Source organism: Lupinus angustifolius, chromosome LG17 (genome assembly GCF_001865875.1).
Source record: "Lupinus angustifolius cultivar Tanjil chromosome LG17, LupAngTanjil_v1.0, whole genome shotgun sequence".
Taxonomy (NCBI): Eukaryota; Viridiplantae; Streptophyta; class Magnoliopsida; order Fabales; family Fabaceae; genus Lupinus; species Lupinus angustifolius.
Window position 1 is genome coordinate 8,542,353 of NC_032025.1, and position 10,522 is coordinate 8,552,874.

Genomic DNA, 10,522 nt, shown 5'->3' on the forward strand with positions numbered 1-10,522 from the left:
CTTTAATATCAACCTTCCTTAAGGAAGAAGTTTGGTTTGTTAATAAAATGAACCCGAAAGGGAGTAAATGAATGAAGGTCACTAAATTTATTATTCTTTTGTTCTTTATTTATTTATTTGTATCTAACAACTAATTATTCATCACTTTTATATATTAGAATACCATTAAACCGATGTTGAAATTTATTCCACAAAATCGAGATGGTATTCAAAGGTACTTAATAATTATGTAATAGGTAATTGCTTCGATACCATTATACCGGCGTTAGAATTTATTCTAACAAAGCCGAGATGAGGCAAAGAAGGAATGACTTATTCACATTATTACTAAGAAAGTAAGTTATAACTGGAATATTCTTGAAACCATTATATCGCCGTTAGAATTTATTTCAACAAAGCCGAGATGGTGAACAAAGAATAAAACCGAGTTCTCTTACTTACAAAAAGGACATAACGAAAATGAGAGTATTAATCTTTCAACAAATTGACACTGCTGTCAGGACGATTTGTTGAGAGGAGAAAACTCCCAACTAAAATAAAATAAACACTGAATAACGCTTTCAACAGCAACCAAAGTCGACTTGGCTCGGATATAGAAGTAGTTGGATACCTTCATGCAACGGTTCAACGAATTTGAAAGTTCAATGAAAAAGAAGGAACTTGAGGGGCATCAATAAGGCGATGGTCCTAGCATCGATGAGAATTGAACACAAACTACTCACAACATTCCTGAGTTAATTTAATTGACTTGTTTTGATTTACTTGCCCTTTAGTTTAATTATAGTCATAAACTTATATGTTTTAACTAACATTTAGGGAATCAATACTTTCCATTTATATCTGGATATCCCTTCTAAGCGATTAATGGGTGTTGGTAAAATGAACAACTTACCAAATGTTATGCTACATAATGCACCTATCTCCACCAATCATGTGAAGGTTGGGATTGATGTTGTAGTGGATGTTTATGCATTGCTGCTAATTCCTCTCAATGGGGATACCTTTATAGTGGGAGGGGCTATAGGCACTTATTTGGCTTGGCCAATAGACCTTGAGGTTTTAGATCCTCCTAAGGTGTGATTTATAGTATTAAGTTAAAATCATTCTTATTATATTTTGTATTAATTGATCAGCAATTGATATATATTTTGTATTGAAAATTTCAGGTACATAAACATTTTGCACCCAAACAAAAGGAGTTTGATGGCTCATTGTCATCCCCTCCTATAGAAGAACATATTCATGTATAGAAAATGGCCAAAGTGGTGAAGTCTAAGCATAGCAAAAAATTTAGTAAGTCACAGTCTAAGTCTAAAGGATCTTGGGAGATAAAGCATCCAAGATGATCAAGTTATGAAGCATGTACAAGACTTTGGTCATGATTGTTTATTTCCAATATCAATATCTAATGAAGTCTTCGAGTATAGTACCCCAGATTTTCTTGGTTTTGATAAGATAAAGAAGTATATAAAATGATCAAATAAGTTCATCTATCATATGTGTATATATAAGGTTATTTTTGTTTTTTAAACTTCTCACTTTTGCATTTAATTAATCATTAGTGTTATAATTAACTAACCTTGGTGTTATATGATAGGAACTTGTATAACAGTCTTATTATCAAAGATAAACATAAGGTGTTGTTCTTGTCCACACAATATACAACTTTGGTGATGAGTAATCCCAATGAAAAGAAGAAGAACGTGAAGGGGGCAGCCACAACATGTGGTTGATAGGCTCATCAAACATAAAGACAAGGCATATTTATTCCTTTCACGTTTTAATACCGGGTGAGCATTTTATTATAAACATAATTTAATTGTCTTTACTATCTTTATGCTTAACATTTCCTAACTGTATCTAATAATTGATATGTTTTGTTAGACAACATTCGCTTTTGATTGTCATTAATTGAATCGAAGAACAAATATATTATTTGGATTCTTTGAAACATGATGATCCAAACAGGTACCTCTCTATGAAGGAAAATTTCACTATGTAAGTACAAATTCTGTTTACTAATGAAGTACACTTTCATTTTCTTCTTACTAATGAAGTACATATTCTGTTACATATGAGGTGCAAATTTATAGAGCCCAAATTCATTCTAAATCTACATCAAACAACATCAGATAAACTCATATAAAGGTATTGACACATATCTTACACAATTATAAGTATGGTATTCATATTTCATATTGTGGTACTTATATGTTCATTTAATTCTAAATGTAGACCTCATCGCTTAGTAGTGGTCAACTTTAGTCCAATTTGAGGCAGAGGAATACACAGATGACAAAATTATCCAGATTAGGGAGGACTAGTCAAATTTTCTACTTACTAATGTTATTAGTAACTAGTTTAGGGTATTCAATGTATAGATTGTAGCATAGGAAAATAGATTTTAAGCTTAAGGAATACAATGTATAGATTAGGGAATAGAAGAATGTATTGTTTTGGTTTATCCAATCAATCAAAAGAATACACTTTTTGTTCAATGTGTTGTGTCATTACATTACTGTTCTATTTTGAATATAATTGTTGAATGCAATTTTGTTCTGTTCTGTTATGCGTAATACCATTTTCTGTTCACTGTGTTGAGTTTATAGATTGTGTTTGGGTATTGTATTATGTTATTTCTAGAATGTATTTTGGTGTGTTGGTGTTGTTTTTTGTGTTGTGTTGTGTTTTGCTAGATTTTGTTTAAGTGTTGTGTTTTGGTGCTAGATATGTATATTAATTGTGTTAGAAATAAGAACTATGACACTTAATAGTGCTTCTTTAAAAAAAGTATGTTGAATATATGCAAATTGCATATACAATAGCGCTAATTTAAGGGGGTGGTGTTAAATCTTTACACGTAGTACATTCAACAACGCTCCTTCAAATGGGCGTTGTTGTATGTCAAATATACAACGACGCTCCATCAAAGGAGCGTTATTGAATCTTTGCATTTAGTACATTTAAAATGCCCCTTTAAAGTGGCTCTGATGAATGTCAAATATTCAATAGTCCCTCTTTGAAAGAGTATTATTGAATGTTATAGTTTCATATTGAAATGGGACACAATTTCGACGACTCTCATTTAAATAAGTGTCGCCGAATATCTGAATTCAAAATTACAACTAAATTTAAGAATTTATAATTAATTAATTGTTATTATTTGAATGTCATTTAAAAAAATTATTAATATAAATGTCATAAAATTAGTGCTTCATTTGAGTGAGTAATTAATTTATTTATTAGATTAACAAATTAAATATTTTATATTTTGTAATAAATATTCGGAGCTGATAATAAAATATTCAATAAACAAACAACTCTCTTTTGAACAAGCATTATTGAATGTAAACAAGTTATATATTTTATTATTTTGAGTGTGTAATAAAATTATCTGATTTTAAACATTCAATAGTCATTTGATTAAGTGATGTTGAATGTTGTCATTTAACCATGCTCCTTGTAGCAAGCGTTGTTATATGTCATGGATGGATAGATTCAATAACACTCTCGTTAAGCAGCATTGTTGAATCCTTGATTCCCAGCAATCCCAGTGCAATAAGACCCTATAAAAGCTAAAACTTTTTCACGTTCTCACACATTCAACAATCTCAAGTTCACTCACTCAACACTGGAACTCATTTACTCTCATTCAACCTCAAAATCATTCAACACTGAAAATCATTCACTCTTTCAATCTCAAAATCATTAATCGCTGAAAATCATATTCAATACGAAAATCATTCACTCATTCAACCTCAAAATCGTTGTCCTCAAAATCATTCAATATCGAATTCAAAACTCATTCAACACCGAATTCGAAACTCATTCATTCAACCTCAAAATCATTCACTCATTCAACATCAACCATTTACACATTCAACACTGCAATGAAAGTGAGTTTTCCTTATAAATATTTGTCTTTTTAATTACAAGAATTAAAAGTAATTTCACTCAGTTAGCTTGTATTGAGTTAGAGTTTCATCTTTCACCTTATTACATGAGATAGGATTTCATCTTTCACCTTATTACATGAGTTAGGGCTTCATCTTTCACCTTATTACATGAGTTAGGGTTTCATCTTTCACCTTATTACTAAGGATTGTGTTGAGATGCATATGAAAGAAATCAACACAAATTCATGTGATGGCAATCGTTCCGAGTAAAAGGCAAATGTTATCGAAGAAAATCTTTAAGATTATCTTGAGATGTTTCAACGATTTATAACTAATGCTGAGAAACCATTATATGATGATTGTACTAAATTCATGAGACCACTACAATAGATTTTGTATTTAGTAGAGGTTTTTTATGCAATTAGCGGAGGTTTTTAACCTCCACAATATAACCGACGGAAGTTTCAAAAACCTCCACAGTTATGACTTCAAGAAGCGTTTGGCAGAGGTTTTAGAAAACCTCTAGTATCTACACATTTGTAGCGGTTTATTTGTGAATGTTTTTAACCTCTACTATTTAATGAGGTCTTTGTAATGTTTACCATGCACGCTTTAAACCTCCACTATTATATGTTTCTAGAGGATTTAAACTTCAATTTAATTTCATAATTTTAAAACTTTAATTTCATTAATTTGTAATTATTATTTAAATATACAATACCAAATACACAATGTTCTTAGCAGTAATAAAATTTCATTGCAAATAATCAAGGTAGTGTAACAGAGTTGAAAGAGTTATAATTCATCATTCATCTCTACCACCATATTTAGTAAAGGTTTCATGCTCTATGGATTAAACACTCTGACTGAACAACTGAATTACTTCATGGGATGTATAGTAATGAAAACTAGTCTCACCCCAAGCATCATGGCATCAGCGATCACAGCAAGGAGAGGGTAGAAGCAGAAAAATGCAAATGCAGCTGTGCCAAGAAGGCCTGATAAAAGAGTAAAATACATATACTAAATAAGGTAATTGAATGAATATTATCATGTAACTTATCTATCATTATCAGTAGTTGAGGAAAGATAACAAAAAGCACGGGTATTTCAACATACCCCATACATCATCTAGCTTGATAAAAAATTCTCTGCTAAAAAAATAGTATCAATTTATCATTCACTAGGATATGGTTGATTAGAATCTCATAAATAACCAGTATCATCTATGTTCTTCGGTAAAGTGCTGATTACGCTCTCAACTTCTCGACTATACTATGCATACCGCCATCAAATTACAGTACATAAAACAAATATGAAATTTTCTCTTTGATGAACTATCCAACTTTGACATCAGAAGACTTAGTTACCTGAGATTCTTTAGTCCCCTCCATAGACAATAATAGTACTTGTTGAGGAATTTTGAGGCAGTAATTTCCAAGTCAGAGCATCAGCAAAAATGCGAAACTGAAAGAAATCATTGTTCTGATCACATAGACCTGAGAGATTGCTTGATCTGAACCAGCATACCGATCTGGATCGCCTATGCTATGACAATCAAGATAGTGATATCGGTAGTACGGAAACTGAAGAGTACAAGCTTTCTTCCAACATTCGTCCTGCCGTTCAATCGATAACAAGTACCAAGAGGATCCTAAAACCTATTTGAAATAAAGGAGATGTTAAGAACTGAATCAAAGAGAGAGCTAAAGGAATAAAAGATCATGATATTTTACAAACTAGAAAGGTAACTAGTACTAAGTACATCACATGTTGTTATATAGAGAATTATTTGGAACAATGACTTACATGACTTGCAAGCATATAAAGTGTGAGATTATATGCAGCTCCAGCCCAAGCTTTTTCCATCATCACTCCATTTACCTTGACGATTTCAGATGATAAAGGATAAATACTATACAACCTCAAGAGGTACTGGAAAATGGTAACGAAGCGAAGAACATGCCTTGATGCAATCATTTGCGAAATTGTGAGTTGTGTTAGAAGAAATCAAACAGGATGGATACAATTAAATACATACTTTAAGAGAATTACAATTAAATTCATACTTTTATAATGGTTGGCATAAATTAATTTTGTTTTGAAGTCATATCCGGAAAGCTAGTGTAAAAAAATTCCTATCCATAGGAAGAGTTGAATTGGCTCATTTAATGTATCTAACATGTGTTAGTTATGTATGGCATGAGCTCAGAAAGGTTCCTTGTGATGTTATAGTCATTGTGACAGCTTGGTGAAGCTGGTATTCATACCTTAAGGCTATGTGACTAAGAAAATATTAACCAAGATAAACCACTGCACTCTTTTATCTTCCCCAAACTCATCAATTTGTTCAGTTAAGACTTATAACTATTATATTTTCATTAATTTTATCAGAACTACCCTCCCCCATGTTTCTTCGTCAACAAGTTTTCAGAAACTTCAGATCAAATATGCAGATGAGAAGCAAATACAGAGTGTATATAAGAAATAAACATAATCAATAATATAATATATCTCCTTCAGTAACAACGTATAACACCTTGATATACTGTGAGCGAGTGATAACAGCCTTTGGACACATGATAAATGAAAATATTAGTCCCAGTGGAAGAGAAGCAATGCCAACGCCACCAAATATCTGGATTGAAAGATGAGTACAATTAATATTATCAAGAGTAGGGAAACTAGTACTTAATGTCACGCAATATGAAAGGATTACTTAAAACCATAACGAGAGATAGCTTCTTCTTGCATGTAGTAATTTCTAGATATTCAGGGAATTAAGAACATATCAATCATTGAAGAGAATGGAATAGCATTGTATCCTAATTCACATACACTTGAGGAATAAATGCCAACTAACTAATTGCCTGTTTGATGAGGAAATGAAAGAAAATAAAATGGGAGGGGGTAATAGGAAGAATTTGGCTTTTTTTCTTGTTTGGAAGAGATAACAATATGCAGTGGGGTCCATCAATTTTTTTCTCCGTATAACGAGAAAATGGGAGCCAAACAAAAATGTTCTGAAGTTACACATTTATCTAAAATATAATATGATAAGGGGCTAAGGGCATACAGGTCTTCTCCATATATATTCTTTCTCATTTTCTTAATCTCTTTTCTCTCTTGATCCAAACAACAATAGAAGACAAAATGTACTCCACTCTTCATTTCCTCTTTCCTTCAATTTTCCTTCCTCTAGTTTTTACTCCAAATCCAAATAAATGCTAAAAGAGAATAATTTCTTTTTCTAAAAAAAATAACGATGTCCGAACAAGCTTAAACTTAGGCTGAATATGAAGTAGAAATTACAACATCGAACAATTAAATCTCATAAAAATTGAAGAATAAGCTTACAGCGAAAAGCACAAATCCAACAATAGTAGCAAGAGAAACAATGTATTATGGAAAGGTAGCACGCATGGTCCATGTTTTTTCTGATGAAAGACTAGCAGAGTATGCTGAGCATTATTTTAAGGACAGAGAAAAAACAGATAATCCTTAAAAAAATCATTCCTAAAAATAACAAGCACAAATAATTTCTATCCTAATTTAAACGAAACTTTTATAGTAATGCAATAAAATTGAGGATTCTTAAATCAAACAGTTAAATTTATGAAAATAGAGAAAGGACATCGAAAAGCACACAACTATATAAACGGAAACTTTAAAAAGAGAAATTGCAAACTTAAGAATGGAAAAGAAGAGAGAGTACATGTTTTTTGTTGAACCTTTCGTTTCCTTGCTGGGAAGATGCAAATAGATTTAAGATTGGAGAGTAAAAGAAGGATTTAGGTTTCCTTGCTTGGAGAGAGAACCATTTAGTTGCTGCAAATAGATCCCGGATTTAGGATTTAGGTTTTCTAATGGGAAAGTAATATTAATGGATTGTGGAGGATGAAAACCTCCACAAATTAAAACATTTTGTTTTGTAATTGATAGTGGAGGTTGAACATCTTCACACATTAAAACCTTTTGTTTTTTAATTGATAGTAGAGGTTGAACATCTCCACACATTAAATAAAAATCTTTACTATATATTTAGTTAATTGTATGGTCCGTCTTGATTGAGTTATTTGTGGAGGTTTCAATAACCTCGACGAAAACTTACACAAAATGCAAAAAAATTGTAGTAGATTAACAGTGATGTCAATGTTGTATAAATTAAAATTTGTTAATGGATGAAGTTATAAGAGTTTTACAGACTTATTTGCACTACTTCTAAAGGATATGTAGCCGGAGGATAATGTGCTACATTCTCGAACCTGTTATGTTGAACAAATATTATGCTTCATTGGCATAAACTACAATAGGTTACATGCTTGTGAAAATAATTGAATCTTATTTTTTAATGAATATGTTTCCTTAAAGTTTTGTCCTAAATGTAATGGATCACGATATAAGAAGTAAGACTCAATTCCTAAAAAGGTTGTATGGTATAATCAAGATTCAAGCGCATATTCAGCAATGTAAATAATGTGGCATGGCATGATGATGAAAGGATTAAAGATGACAAACTTCGGCATCCTGAAGATTCTCCTAAATAAAGAAAAATTTATTATGATTATCCTAGTTGTGGTCAAGAATCAAGAAATATGTGTCTTGCATTGACAACTAATAGAATTAACCCACATAGCAAAGTAGCTCCCACAATACATGTCTAGTGATGTTTGTGATATACAACATATCTCATCCTCTATGCATGAAGCGCAATATATATATAGAGAGATTGTAATGGAAGATAGGATAGTGTTTGTATGTAAGCAACTTTTATTCAATGATCAATACCATGAGTTATTTATACACATTACTATTTATAGAATAACTAACTTAACAGCTTTCTAAAAATAGCAAGTTCTAACTAAATTCCAACTAACTTTGAATTACAAACTTTCTAACATCCTTCCTTAATTCAAAGTTTCATACAGCAAGCTGTTTTAAGAACACACACAAGGAAATGAAAAATCACGATTCATCCTCCCTCAACCAAGCCACATTGCTTCAAGCTTTAACCACACCTAGCATTGTCCTCATCTTCTCAAATCTATCCCCCTTCAATGGCTTTGTCATGGCATCTGCAGTTTGCAATTCTGTTTTACAGTGAATAAGCTCAACCTTCTTCTTGCTAACTTGATCCCTCAAGAAGTGAAATCTGGTTTCAATGTGTTTGCTTCTTCCATGGCTAACTGGATTTTTGGCTAAGTTTATTGCTGACTTGTTGTCAACTCTTAACTCAATCTTCATGTCTTCAACACACTTTAATTCTGTCATTAGAGAGGTTAACCATAAGCCTTGACAAGCAGCATTGCAGGCAGCAATGTACTCAGCCTCACAAGTTGAAAGTGCCACTACTTCTTGTTTCTTGGAACTCCATGAGATTGGAGCACCATTAACAAAGAAAACATAACCAGATGTGCTCCTTCTGTCCTCCTTATCCCCGCACCAGTCAGAGTCTGAAAATCCAACTAGTTGTAGCTCACTTTCTTTCTGGTTTGGAAACAGAATGCCATAGTTCATAGTACCTTTTAGGTACCTCATAATTCTCTTCGCTGCTGTCATATGTTGTTGAGTAGGATTGGCCATGATGCAAAGTGAAGATCAATATCAATATCACGGTCCAACAACACAGCATTATCACATTTAATATTAATAGCATCCAATAGAATAAATTAAATCATTTTATTTAATCAAAATATCCGTTCGTTTTAGTAGGTGACATAAATAATACTTGAAAATAGGAAGATATGGATAATAAATGAAAATAACATATAAGAGTAAGTTTAGGAGGATTTAAGGGCGTAGATTATCACATATAGCATATAACATATAAGAGTTAAGCTTTCCTTTTAGCTTCATGATCTCATCTTCATTACTTCCTGTGATGACCAGATCATCTACATATAGGCATAGTAGGATCACTTCATTTGTTGCAGTGATGCATACATAGACTCCATGTTCTACTGTGCATTTGGTGAAGCCAATTGATGCTAGGAAGGAATCTATTCTTTTATTCCAGGCTCTGGGAGCCTGCTTTAATTCATACAAACATACAAAGCTCTTCTAAGCCTTAGCACTTTGTCCTCTTTCCCTGCTATTTCAAATCCAGGAGGTTGAGTGATGTACACAACTTCTTCAAGAGGCCCATTCAAGAAGGCACTCTTGACATCAAGCTGCCACAACTTCCAATCATTTCTGCTTGCCAAAGCCACAATTAGCCTTATAGTTTCAAATCTGGCAACAGGGGCAAACACCTCTGAGTAGTCATATCCTTCCTTTTGCATATACCCTTTTGCCACTAATATGGCTTTGTGTTTGGAGATGCTTCCATCAGGCCTGCACTTTACCTTGTATACCCACTTTACAGCAATAGGATGCTTGTCTATTGGTAGATTAGCTAGTTCCCAAGTATTGTTTTTCTCAATTGACTTAATCTCATCCTCCATAGCACTGATCCAGACTTCTTCCTTGATTGCTTGACTAAAGGTAATTGGTTCAGCTTCAGCCATGAGTGCAAAGTGGATTAAGTCACCTTCTTCTGTAACTGCATCATCTGCTAGCATCTCGAATTCACTAAGTCTTGCTGGTCTGCTTCTTGTTCTTGAAGGTCTAGATTCACCCCTTTCTGA

General features: G+C 32.6%; 1 long non-coding RNA gene across 1 annotated transcript; it reads right to left on the reverse strand.

Moving 5' to 3' along the window:
* Positions 4,638 to 7,340, reverse strand: LOC109330743. The gene is made up of 5 exons (XR_002105703.1): positions 7,254 to 7,340; positions 6,436 to 6,534; positions 5,706 to 5,780; positions 5,267 to 5,557; positions 4,638 to 4,894 (listed from the first exon to the last, which is right to left on the reverse strand). It is a non-coding gene; the product is annotated as an uncharacterized LOC109330743 (long non-coding RNA).